Genomic DNA, 14,831 nt, shown 5'->3' on the forward strand with positions numbered 1-14,831 from the left:
GAGGACATGAGTCCCTGTGTGAGGTGAGGACATGAGTCCCTGTGTGAGGTGAGGACATGAGTCCTGGCTGTGAGGTGAGGACATGAGTCCCTGTGTGAGGTGAGGACATGAGTCCCTGTGTGAGGTGAGGACATGAGTCCCTGTGTGAGGTGAGGACATGAGTCCTGGCTGTGAGGTGAGGACATGAGTCCCTGTGTGAGGTGAGGACATGAGTCCCTGTGTGAGGTGAAGTTGCGGGGTGGGTGCAGGGACAGCTCCGTATACACAATGCAGCCACAGCCCGCACCTCACACTGCTCCAGGACTATTGGAGAGTATAAGAAGAAATAAGAGGGACTAGACGGAGAAGACAGGGATAACAAGGACTGTGATACATAGGCAGGGAGCAGTCCCCGGATCTCTTACCTGTGAGGATGCTGCAGGTGCTTCTCTCTCCCCAGCTACATGTGCGAGATGTATTATTATCCCTCTTTTCTCTCGTCTGTCTTATGCCGTTACCACGGTTATCCCCGGCCGCCCCTCCTCCGTGCTCCTGCTGCTATATCATGTGTGCCACCTGCCCCTGTGCCTCCTTATTGCCCCTGCTCAGTCTCCCCTCTGTGCCTGACTGTGTGCTGCTGTCTCTGTGGGTGGGTCTCTGTGTCACCCTTCATGTGGTGAGTTCTCTCCGTAGCCAGAGCTGCATGTCTCCCATCCACCACCTTCCTCTCCTTCCTCTGTCTCTCACTATTCTCTGCTGCTGCTGCTGCTTATTGTGCCAGGGTGTGTCACACACTACCACACTCTCACACTCTCACACTCACACACTCACACACTACCACACTCTCACACTCACACTACCATACACTCACACTCACACTACCACACTCTCACACTCACACACTACCACACTCACACACTACCATACTCTCACACACTACCATACTCTCACACACACACTACCATACTCTCACACACACACTACCATACTCTCACACACTACAACACTCTCACACTCACACACTACCATACTCTCACACTCACACACTCTCACACTCACACACTACCACACTCTCACACACTACCACACTCTCACACTCACACACTACCACACTCTCACACTCTCACACTCACACTACCATACACTCACACTCACACTACCACACTCTCACACTCACACACTCACACACTACCACACTCTCACACTCTCACACTCACACTACCACACTCTCACACTCACACACTACCACACTCACACACTACCACACTCACACACTACCACACTACCATACTCTCACACACTACCATACTCTCACACACACACTACCATACTCTCACACACACACTACCATACACTCACACACTACAACACTCTCACACTCACACACTACCATACTCTCACACTCACACACTACCACACTCTCACACTCACACACTACCATACTCTCACACACTACCACACTCTCACACACTACCATACTCTCACACACACACTACCATACTCTCACACTACCATACTCTCACACTACCACACTCACACACTACCATACTCTCACACACTACCATACTCTCACACTCACACACTACCATACTCTCACACACTACCATACTCACACACTACCACACTCACACACTACCATACTCACACACTCACACACTACCATACTCTCACACTCTACACACTACCATACTCTCACACTCACACACTACCAAACTCTCACACACTCTCACACTCACACACTACCATACTCTCACACTCACACTACCATACACTCACACTACCACACTCTCACACTCACACTACCATACACTCACACTACCACACTCTCACACTCACACACTACCACACTCTCACACTCACACACTACCATACTCTCACACACTACCATACTCTCACACACTACCACACTCTCACACACTACCATACTCTCACACACTACCATACTCTCACACACACACTACCATACTCTCACACTACCATACTCTCACACTACCATACTCACACACTACCATACTCTCACACACTACCATACTCTCACACACTACCATACTCTCACACTCACACACTACCATACTCTCACACACTACCATACTCACACACTACCACACTCACACACTACCATACTCTCACACTCACACACTACCATACTCTCACACTCTACACACTACCATACTCTCACACTCACACACTACCAAACTCTCACACACTCTCACACTCACACACTACCATACACTCACACTACCACACTCTCACTACCATACACTCACACTACCACACTCTCACACTCACACACTACCACACTCTCACACTCACACACTACCACACTCTCACACTACCATACTCTCACACACTACCATACTCTCACACACTACCATACTCTCACACACACACTACCATACTCTCACACACTACAACACTCTCACACTCACACACTACCATACTCTCACACTACCATACTCTCACACACTACCATACTCTCACACACACACTACCATACTCTCACACACTACAACACTCTCACACTCACACACTACCATACTCTCACACTCACACACTCTCACACTCACACACTACCATACTCTCACACACTACCACACTCTCACACACTACCATACTCTCACACACTACCATACTCTCACACACACACTACCATACTCTCACACTACCATACTCTCACACTACCATACTCTCACACTACCATACTCACACACTACCACACTCACACACTACCATACTCTCACACACTACCATACTCTCACACTCACACACTACCATACTCTCACACACTACCATACTCACACACTACCACACTCACACACTACCATACTCTCACACTCACACACTACCATACTCTACACACTACCATACTCTCACACTCACACACTACCAAACTCTCACACACTCTCACACTCACACACTACCATACTCTCACACTCACACTACCATACACTCACACTCACACTACCACACTCTCACACTCACACTACCATACACTCACACTCACACTACCACACTCTCACACTCACACACTACCACACTCTCACACTCACACACTACCACACTCTCACACTACCATACTCTCACACACTACCATACTCTCACACACACACTACCATACACTCACACACTACAACACTCTCACACTCACACACTACCATACTCTCACACTCACACACTACCACACTCTCACACTCACACACTACCATACTCTCACACACTACCACACTCTCACACACTACCATACTCTCACACACACACTACCATACTCTCACACTACCATACTCACACACTACCACACTCACACACTACCATACTCTCACACACTACCATACTCTCACACTCACACACTACCATACTCTCACACACTACCATACTCACACACTACCACACTCACACACTACCATACTCTCACACTACCATACTCTCACACTCACACACTACCATACTCTCACACTCTACACACTACCATACTCTCACACTCACACACTACCAAACTCTCACACACTCTCACACTCACACACTACCATACTCTCACACTCACACTACCATACACTCACACTCACACTACCACACTCTCACACTCACACTACCATACACTCACACTCACACTACCACACTCACACACTACCACACTCTCACACTCACACACTACCACACTCTCACACTACCATACTCTCACACACTACCATACTCTCACACACACACTACCATACACTCACACACTACAACACTCTCACACTCACACACTACCATACTCTCACACTCACACACTACCACACTCTCACACTCACACACTACCATACTCTCACACACTACCACACTCTCACACACTACCATACTCTCACACACACACTACCATACTCTCACACTACCATACTCACACACTACCACACTCACACACTACCATACTCTCACACACTACCATACTCTCACACTCACACACTACCATACTCTCACACACTACCATACTCACACACTACCACACTCACACACTACCATACTCTCACACTCACACACTACCATACTCTCACACTCTACACACTACCATACTCTCACACACTACCAAACTCTCACACACTCTCACACTACCATACTCTCACACTCACACTACCATACACTCACACTACCACACTCTCACACTCACACTACCATACACTCACACTCACACTACCACACTCTCACACTCACACACTACCACACTCTCACACTCACACACTACCACACTACCACACTACCATACTCTCACACACTACCATACTCTCACACACACACTACCAAACTCTCACACTACCATACTCTCACACTACCATACTCTCACACTCACACTACCATACACTCTCACACTACCATACTCTCACACTCACACTACCATACACTCACACACTACAACACTCACACACTTCCATAGTCGCACACACTACCATACTCCATACTCTCACACTCACACACTACAACACTCACACACTACCATACTCCATACTCTCACACTCACACACTACAACACTCACATGCTACCAAACTCTCACACTCACACACTACCATACACTCACACACTACCATACTCTCACACTCACACACTACCATACACTCACACACTACCACACTCTCACACTCACACACTACCATACTCTCACACACTACCACACTCTCACACACTACCATACTCTCACACACACACTACCATACTCTCACACTACCATACTCACACACTACCACACTCACACCCTACCATACTCTCACACACTACCATACTCTCACACTCACACACTACCATACTCTCACACACTACCATACTCACACACTACCACACTCACACACTACCATACTCTCACACTCACACACTACCATACTCTCACACTCTACACACTACCATACTCTCACACTCACACACTACCAAACTCTCACACACTCTCACACTACCATACTCTCACACTACCATACACACACACTACAACACTCACACACTACAACACTCACACACTTCCATAGTCTCACACTCTACACACTACCATACTCTCACACTCACACACTACCAAACTCTCTCACACTCACACACTACCATACTCTCACACTACCATACACTCACACTACAACACTCACACACTACAACACTCACACACTTCCATAGTCTCACACACTACCATACTCTCACACTCACACACTACCAAACTCTCACACACTCTCACACTCACACACTACCATACTCTCACACTACCATACACTCACACTACAACACTCACACACTACAACACTCTCACACTCACACACTACCATACTCTCACACTCACACACTACCACACTCTCACACTACCATACTCTCACACACTACCACACTCTCACACACTACCATACTCTCACACACACACTACCATACTCTCACACTACCATACTCTCACACTACCATACTCACACACTACCACACTCACACACTACCATACTCTCACACACTACCATACTCTCACACTCACACACTACCATACTCTCACACACTACCATACTCACACACTACCACACTCACACACTACCATACTCTCACACTCACACACTACCATACTCTCACACTCTACACACTACCATACTCTCACACTCACACACTACCAAACTCTCACACACTCTCACACTCACACACTACCATACTCTCACACTCACACTACCATACACTCACACTCACACTACCACACTCACACTACCATACACTCACACTCACACTACCACACTCTCACACTCACACACTACCACACTCTCACACTACCATACTCTCACACACTACCATACTCTCACACACTACCATACTCTCACACACTACCATACTCTCACACACACACTACCATACTCTCACACACTACAACACTCTCACACTCACACACTACCATACTCTCACACTCACACACTACCACACTCTAACACTCACACACTACCATACTCTCACACACTACCACACTCTCACACACTACCATACTCTCACACACACACTACCATACTCTCACACTACCATACTCTCACACTACCATACTCACACACTACCACACTCACACACTACCATACTCTCACACTCACACACTACCATACTCTCACACTCTACACACTACCATACTCTCACACTCACACACTACCAAACTCTCACACACTCTCACACTCACACACTACCATACTCTCACACTCACACTACCATACACTCACACTCACACTACCACACTCTCACACTCACACTACCACACTCTCACACTCACACACTACCACACTCTCACACTCACACACTACCACACTCTCACACTACCATACTCTCACACACTACCATACTCTCACACACTACCATACTCTCACACACACACTACCATACACTCACACACTACAACACTCTCACACTCACACACTACCATACTCTCACACTCACACACTACCACACTCTCACACTCACACACTACCATACTCTCACACACTACCACACTCTCACACACACACTACCATACTCTCACACTACCATACTCACACACTACCACACTCACACACTACCATACTCTCACACACTACCATACTCTCACACTCACACACTACCATACTCTCACACACTACCATACTCACACACTACCACACTCACACACTACCATACTCTCACACTCACACACTACCATACTCTCACACTCTACACACTACCATACTCTCACACTCACACACTACCAAACTCTCACACACTCTCACACTCACACACTACCATACTCTCACACTCACACTACCATACACTCACACTCACACTACCACACTCTCACACTCACACTACCATACACTCACACTCACACTACCACACTCACACACTACCACACTCTCACACACACACACTACCATACTCTCACACTACCATACTCTCACACACTACCATACTCTCACACACACACTACCATACACTCACACACTACAACACTCTCACACTCACACACTACCATACTCTCACACTCACACACTACCACACTCACACACTACCATACTCTCACACACTACCACACTCTCACACACTACCATACTCTCACACTCACACTACCATACACTCACACTCACACTACCACACTCTCACACTCACACTACCATACACTCACACTCACACTACCACACTCTCACACTAACACACTACCACACTCTCACACTCACACACTACCACACTCTCACACTACCATACTCTCACACACTACCATACTCTCACACACACACTACCAAACTCTCACACTACCATACTCTCACACTCACACTACCATACACTCTCACACTACCATACTCTCACACTCACACTACCATACACTCACACACTACAACACTCACACACTTCCATAGTCGCACACACTACCATACTCCATACTCTCACACTCACACACTACAACACTCACACACTACCATACTCCATACTCTCACACTCACACACTACAACACTCACACGCTACCAAACTCTCACACTCACACACTACCATACACTCACACACTACCATACTCTCACACTCACACACTACAACACTCTCACACTCACACACTACCCTACTCTCACACTCACACACTACCACACTCTCACACTCACACACTACCATACTCTCACACACTACCACACTCTCACACACTACCATACTCTCACACACACACTACCATACTCTCACACTACCATACTCACACACTACCACACTCACACACTACCATACTCTCACACACTACCATACTCTCACACACTACCATACTCTCACACTCACACACTACCATACTCTCACACACTACCATACTCACACACTACCACACTCACACACTACCATACTCTCACACTCACACACTACCATACTCTCACACTCTACACACTACCATACTCTCACACTCACACACTACCAAACTCTCACACACTCTCACACTCACACACTACCATACTCTCACACTACCATACACTCACACTACAACACTCACACACTACAACACTCACACACTTCCATAGTCTCACACTCTACACACTACCATACTCTCACACTCACACACTACCAAACTCTCTCACACTCACACACTACCATACTCTCACACTACCATACACTCACACTACAACACTCACACACTACAACACTCACACACTTCCATAGTCTCACACACTACCATACTCTCACACTCACACACTACCACACTCACACACTACCACACTCACACACTACCATACTCTCACACTCACACACTACCACACTCTCACACTCACACACTACCATACTCTCACACTCACATACTACCATACTCTCACACTCACACACTGCCACACTCTCACACACACTACCATACTCTCACACTCACACACTACCACACTACCATACTCTCACACTCACACACTACCATACTCTCACACACTACCATACTCTCACACTCACACCCTACCATACTCTCACACCCTACCATGCTCTCACTCACTACCATACTCTCACTCTCATACACTACCATACTCTCACACTCACACACTACAACACTCACACACTACCATACTCTCACACTCACACCCTACCATGCTCTCACTCACTACCATGCTCTCACTCTCACACACTACCATGCTCTCACAGCCCATATCACATCCCACACATACACACACTACCATGCTCTCATACTCCTTATCACCCCACACACAAACACACATACACACAACCATTCTCTCTTACTCCTTCTCCCCCACATACTCACACACTATGATGCTCTCAAACACTCACACACTACCATGCTTTCACACTGACACACTAGCATGCTCTTACACTCCTTATCCCCCAAACACTCACACATAACCAGGGACGTCTTAAGAGAGGAGGGGGCCCGTGCACATTCTCCGGCCGGCCACCGCAGAAGCAGTAGACTCTGGGCACTAGACTATGTTCACGGAGCCTTTGGTTGAAGAGGAAGAGATAACCATAGGAGGGGCACCTAAAGCTCAACTGTTACGGATAAGTATATAAAATTTTCTAACCACCGACACAGTGTGACACAGCAAGCAGCGCCGTTATTTCAATTTCCTTTGCACACTAGAGTGTGTCCGGAGTGAACTGCGCATGCGCAGAACGCTGTAAAAATGGTCACGGCGGCCATTGTCCGGTGTTCTGTGCAGCGCTGACACCCGAGGTGGGACCACGGACAGGTGAGTTTTAAATTATATGGGTGCAGGGTGAGCGGTGCCCATTATAGATATGCCCCTGCACATTACCATGCTTTCACACTCCTTTCCCCCCTCCACACACGCGCGCGCACACACACACACACACACACACACACACACACACACACACTGCCATTCTATCACACACACACACTACCATGCTCTCACATTCCTCACCACCCCCACAAACACACACTACCATGCTCTCCTCCCCCCCACACACTACCATGCTCTCCTACCCCCACACACTACCATGCTCTCCTACCCCCACACACTACCATGCTCTCCTACCCCCACACACTACCATGCTCTCCTCCCCCCCACACACTACCATGTTCTCCTCCCCCCCACACACTACCATGCTCTCCTCCCCCCCACACACTACCATGCTCTCCTCCCCCCCACACACTACCATGCTCTCCTCCCCCCCACACACTACCATGCTCTCCTTCCCCCCACACACTACCATGCTCTCCTTCCCCCCACACACTACCATGCTCTCCTCCCCCCCACACACTACCATGCTCTCCTTCCCCCCACACACTACCATGCTCTCCTCCCCCCCACACACTACCATGCTCTCCTTCCCCCCACACACTACCATGCTCTCCTCCCCCCCACACACTACCATGCTCTCCTTCCCCCCACACACTACCATGCTTTCACCCTCCTCCCTCCACACTCACACACTACCATGTTCTCACTCTCATACCCCACACACTACTGTGCTCTAACACTTCACACTCACACACTACCATGCCCTCACACCGACACACTACCATGCTCTCACTATTCTTCTCTCCACACACTCTCATAAACACACTTCCATGCTCACACACACTACAATGCTCACACTCCCCCCCACACACACTACCATGATCTTACTGCTTCCTCCCACACACTCACTCTCACACGCTACCATGCTCTCACACACCTTCCGCCCCACACACTCACACACACTACCATGATCACACTCCTCCCCCATACACACACAATACCATGATCTCACAGTCCTCGCTCCCATACTTACAAACACACTACCATACTCTCACACTCCCTTCCTGCACACATACACACTACCATACTCTCACACTCCCTTCCTGCACACATACACACTACCATACTCTCACACTCCTCCCCACACACTCACAAACACACTGACATGCTCTCCCTCCCTCACAAATACACTTCCACATCTCACACTTACAAACACAGTCCCGTGCTTTCACACTTCCCCCCTACACCCACACTCATACACACACACACACTACCATGCTCTCACACTCTTCCCCCCACACACACATTACCATGCTCTCGCACTCCTCCCCAACAAATACTACCATGCCCTCACACTGACACACTACCATGCTCCCAGACTCCTTCCCACATACACACTCACACAATACCATGCTCTCACACTCCCCCACATACACTCATAGACACACTACCATGCTCTCACACTCCTTCCCCTCCACACACAAACACACTACTCTGCTCTCACACTCCTCCCCACCACAATACTCTGATCTCACACTCCTTCCCACCACAATACTCTGATCTCACACTCCTCCCCACCACAATTCTCTGCTCTCACACCTCCCCACCACAATACTCTGCTCTCACACCTCCCCACCACAATACTCTGCTATCACACTCCTCCCCACCACAATACTCTGCTCTCACACTCCTCCCCACCACAATACTCTGCTCTCACACTCCTCCCCACCACAATACTCTGCTCTCACACTCCTCCCCACCACAATACTCTGCTCTCACACTCCTCCCTTACACTATACTCTGCTCTCACACTCCTTTCCACCACAATTCTCTGCTCTCACACCTCCCCACCACAATACTCTGCTCTCACACTCCTCCTCACCACAATACTCTGCTCTCACACTCCTTCCCTCCACAATACTCTGCTCTCACACTCCTCCCCACCACAATACTCTGCTCTCACACACCTCCCCACCACAATACTCAGCTCTCACACTCCTCCCCACCACAGTACTCTGCTCTCACACTCCTCCCCTCCACAGTACTCTGCTCTCACACTCCTCCCCACCACAATACTCTGCTCTCACACTCCTCCCCACCACAATACTCTGCTCTCACACACCTCCCCACCACAATACTCTGATCTCACACTCCTCCCCACCACAGTACTCTGCTCTCACACTCCTCCCCTCCACAATACTCTGATCTCACACTCCTCCCCACCACAATACTCTGCTCTCACACTCCTCCCCACCACAATATTCTGCTCTCACACTCTTCCCCACCACAATACTCTGCTCTCACACTCCTCCCCACCACAATACTCTGCTCTCACACTCCTCCCCACCACAATACTCTGCTCTCACACTCCTCCCCACCACAGCGTCAGCCCCAGCGTTCGGACAATGAATAATGGTTTGATTGTAGAGATTTTGCAGTGAATGGATAGTGATGTACTGTCACTCCGCAGATTCTAATTACTGAGACCAGCTCAGCTCTACAGAGGAGTAATATACACAAGTAACTAAAAGATCTATCTGTACACCCCTATTCAGGGATATAGAGATAACAGAAAGGCCATAAAAGATGATATAGAATTCACCTATCACTTAATATTCATATTAATAATGGGAACATTATTAGAATGGCAAGATAAACATAAATCTGCCCTTTTTTTCAGCTTTTATTAGATTAATGTAAAATACACTGTTCTGTACTGTAATTATTATTATTATTATTATTATTATTATTATTATTATTATGTATTTAGTTACAGTGCCTTGCAAAAGTATTCACCCCCGCCCTTGGCTTTTTACCTTTTTTGTTACATTACAACCTGTAATTTATTTATTTTTTTAATCTGAATTTTATGTTATTGATCTGGGATCTGCACAAAATAGTCTAATTTGGTCAAGTGAAATGAGAAAAATATATATAAAAAGAATCTTTATAAATAAAATTCTGAAAATTGGCATGTGCATATGTAATCACCCCCTTTACTATGAAGCCCCTCAAAAGTTCTGGTGCAACCAATTACTTTCAGAAGTCACATAATTAGTGAAATGAAGTCCACCTGTGTGAAATCAAAGTGTCACATGATCTGTCAGTATAAACACCTTTTCTGAAAGGCCCCAGAGGCTGCAACACCACTAAGCAAGAGGCATCACACCATGAAGACCAAGGAGCTCTCCAAACAAGTCAGGACACCATCAAATCCATCATCAACAAATGGAAAGAATGTAGTACCACAACACCGCCCTCCAAAACTCACAGACCGGGCAAGGAGGGCATTAATCAGAGAGGCAGCACAGAGACCAAAGGTAACCCTGAAGGAGCTGCAGAGTTCCACAGCAAAGACTGGTGTATCTGTGCATGTGACCACAATAAGCCGTACACTCCATAGAGCTGGGCTTTATGGAAGAGTGGCCAGAAAAAAGCCATTACTTAGTGATAAGTAAGGGTAGGGTAGGTGTGAGGGTGTATTAGTGTGTGTAGTGTAGGTGTGAGGGTGTATTAGTGTGTGTAGTGTAGGTGGGAGTAGGGTAGGTGTGAGAGTATTAGTGTGTATAGTGTAGGTGGGAGTAGGGTAGGTGTGAGGGTGTATTAGTGTATGTAATATAAGTGAGGGTAGAGAAGGTGTCAGGGTTTATTAGTGCAATTAGTATAGAGCGGGGGTAGGGTAGGTGTGAGGGTGTATTAGTGTGTGTAGTGTAGGTGGGAGTAGGGTAGGTGTGAGTATTAATGTGTGTAGTATAGGTGGGAGTAGGGTAAGTGTGAGGGTGTATTAGTGTAAGTAATATAGGTGAGGGTAGAGAAGGTGTCATGGTTTATTAGTGCAATTAGTATAGGGTGAGGGTACAGTAGGTGTGAGGGTGTATTAGTGTGGATAGTGAAAGTGGGAGTAGGGTAGAGAGCCGGTAGTCAGTGGCATGGAATGCGGTAGGGAATTCCATAAGAGAATAGCAGTGAATGGAAGATATCTTATAGGCTGGAACGAGAGGTAGTTACCAGAGGTTCAGATTACAGGAAGATCTAAGTGTGGAGAGTATTTTGAGATGAAGCTCAGGATGTACGGAGAAGTGCTCTTTAGAATGGACTGAAGTGTGTATAGAAGGGGGAGTTTATAAGAGAATGGATAACAGTTTTGTTTGCACCTCGGGTAAGAAAAGATATTTAGTAGTAATGTTTTGATAGTAGAGATGACAGATCTGGGAGAGAGACTGGATGTCAGGAGTAAACCAAAGGGTGGACTCAAGGGTGACACGCCGGTTGTGTTGTTGATGATTAGTGAGTCAGAAAATAACTATCATTGAGGGCACTTGAGTAAACAGTGCGCTGGAGAAGTGGGTGACCAACGGAGTCAACATCAACAAAGTGGTCCATGAGTTTCAGCATTGAGGATCGATGCTCAGACTTTGCTGTAAAGAAAGTGTTGATCACTATTGTAAGGGCAGTCTCCGGGGAATGTAGGGGATAGGAGAAAAAACAAGATAGGTTGTGGTGCACAAGTTACTCAAGTAGTTTGGAGGAGAGATGTGTGGACGAGGAGCAGATAGGCCAGGTTGGAGAGACCGGGGATGGAGTAGAAGCGGTAGAAGACTAGGTCAAGGGTGTGTCCATGGCAGATGAAGTCCATTGGGAGAGACCAAGGGAAGAAGTAAATGATATAAGGTGACAGAGACAGTCTGTCAATGGACACGTTCAGTTCCTCTAGTTTGAGAGAAGTAAGGTCAAGGGACAGAAGACAATAGAGCTACACAGGAAAGTTGCTAAGGAGTTCGAAAACTGGGTGATAAATGGCAGCAACATGGCTCAGAGAGAATTGATCGATGGCGTGGACTACAGAAGAACTAGAAAGTGTGTCTTGGGGGTATGACCCAGAAGTGGCAGTATGGAAAAAGTAGGATGGTTATGGGATGGGACATGGACACTGTGACTCACAGTCTGTGAAAGGTTGTTATTTTCCCACGGTTTGTGCTGATGTTAGTTAATATTTTTACTTCCTGATCTGTCCTGATTACTGGGCCGGGGATATACGGAATAGAACATTAATGTTACACACACATCAGTGTTTAGTGGTTGTTGGTCAATGTTTTTGCCAACAGTGGTGAGAGGCCCATGGTTTTCCACCATCAATGGTCATGTGTCGACAGGGGCGTAGGAACGAAAACATTTTCATGGGCTGGCAAAAGGCCAAGGACTACTATAGGGCCTGGAGACCCTTTTTCCAGCGTTTGGTATCTCGTTTTATAATAGTTGTAACAGTAACTGAAGATATACAAAGTCTCCCAATCCTATGTTCATTTCATCAGCGTTTCTGGGGTTGGCCAACCTCGGTTTTATTATTTATTTTACTATAAAGGTTTATTTATACATTATTAAATAAATATTATTATTACTATTATTATTATTAACTACCAATTAGTACAATAGCTGTTAGAAAGATAGATAAATTAAATTGTTCATCTTAAAAATTTTCATTTTTGATAGTCATTCACCTAGTTATTATTATTATTATTATTATTATTATTATTATTATTATTAAATCTATAGTCACTGCCTCTCTGGTTATGGTATGTGTTATAATATATGGTATGTGCTACCATCTGGCGACAATGAGACTGCTGCTAACGTTTTAAACCATCCAGCAATCATTCACGCTCTCTGGGCCTCATTCTGACCCGCTCGCGAGCGCTGAGTGCTCGCAAGCGGG

At 46.8% G+C, this 14,831-nt stretch overlaps 1 protein-coding gene across 1 annotated transcript in view; it reads right to left on the minus strand.

Annotated features, from left to right (window-relative positions):
* LOC148535033 (cytoplasmic phosphatidylinositol transfer protein 1-like) overlaps positions 1-706 on the minus strand; it is a 66,327-nt gene extending 65,621 nt beyond the window's left edge. Inside the window, exon 1 of the mRNA XM_088464916.1 lies at positions 405-706. The gene's annotated coding sequence lies outside the window, so the exon portion shown is untranslated. The remainder of the gene's footprint in view (positions 1-404) is intronic.
* Between the last annotated feature and the right edge of the window lie 14,125 nt (positions 707-14,831).

This window comes from Taudactylus pleione, unplaced genomic scaffold, assembly GCF_031769625.1.
Source record: "Taudactylus pleione unplaced genomic scaffold, aTauple2 ptg000061l, whole genome shotgun sequence".
In the NCBI taxonomy this organism is placed as follows: Eukaryota; Metazoa; Chordata; class Amphibia; order Anura; family Myobatrachidae; genus Taudactylus; species Taudactylus pleione.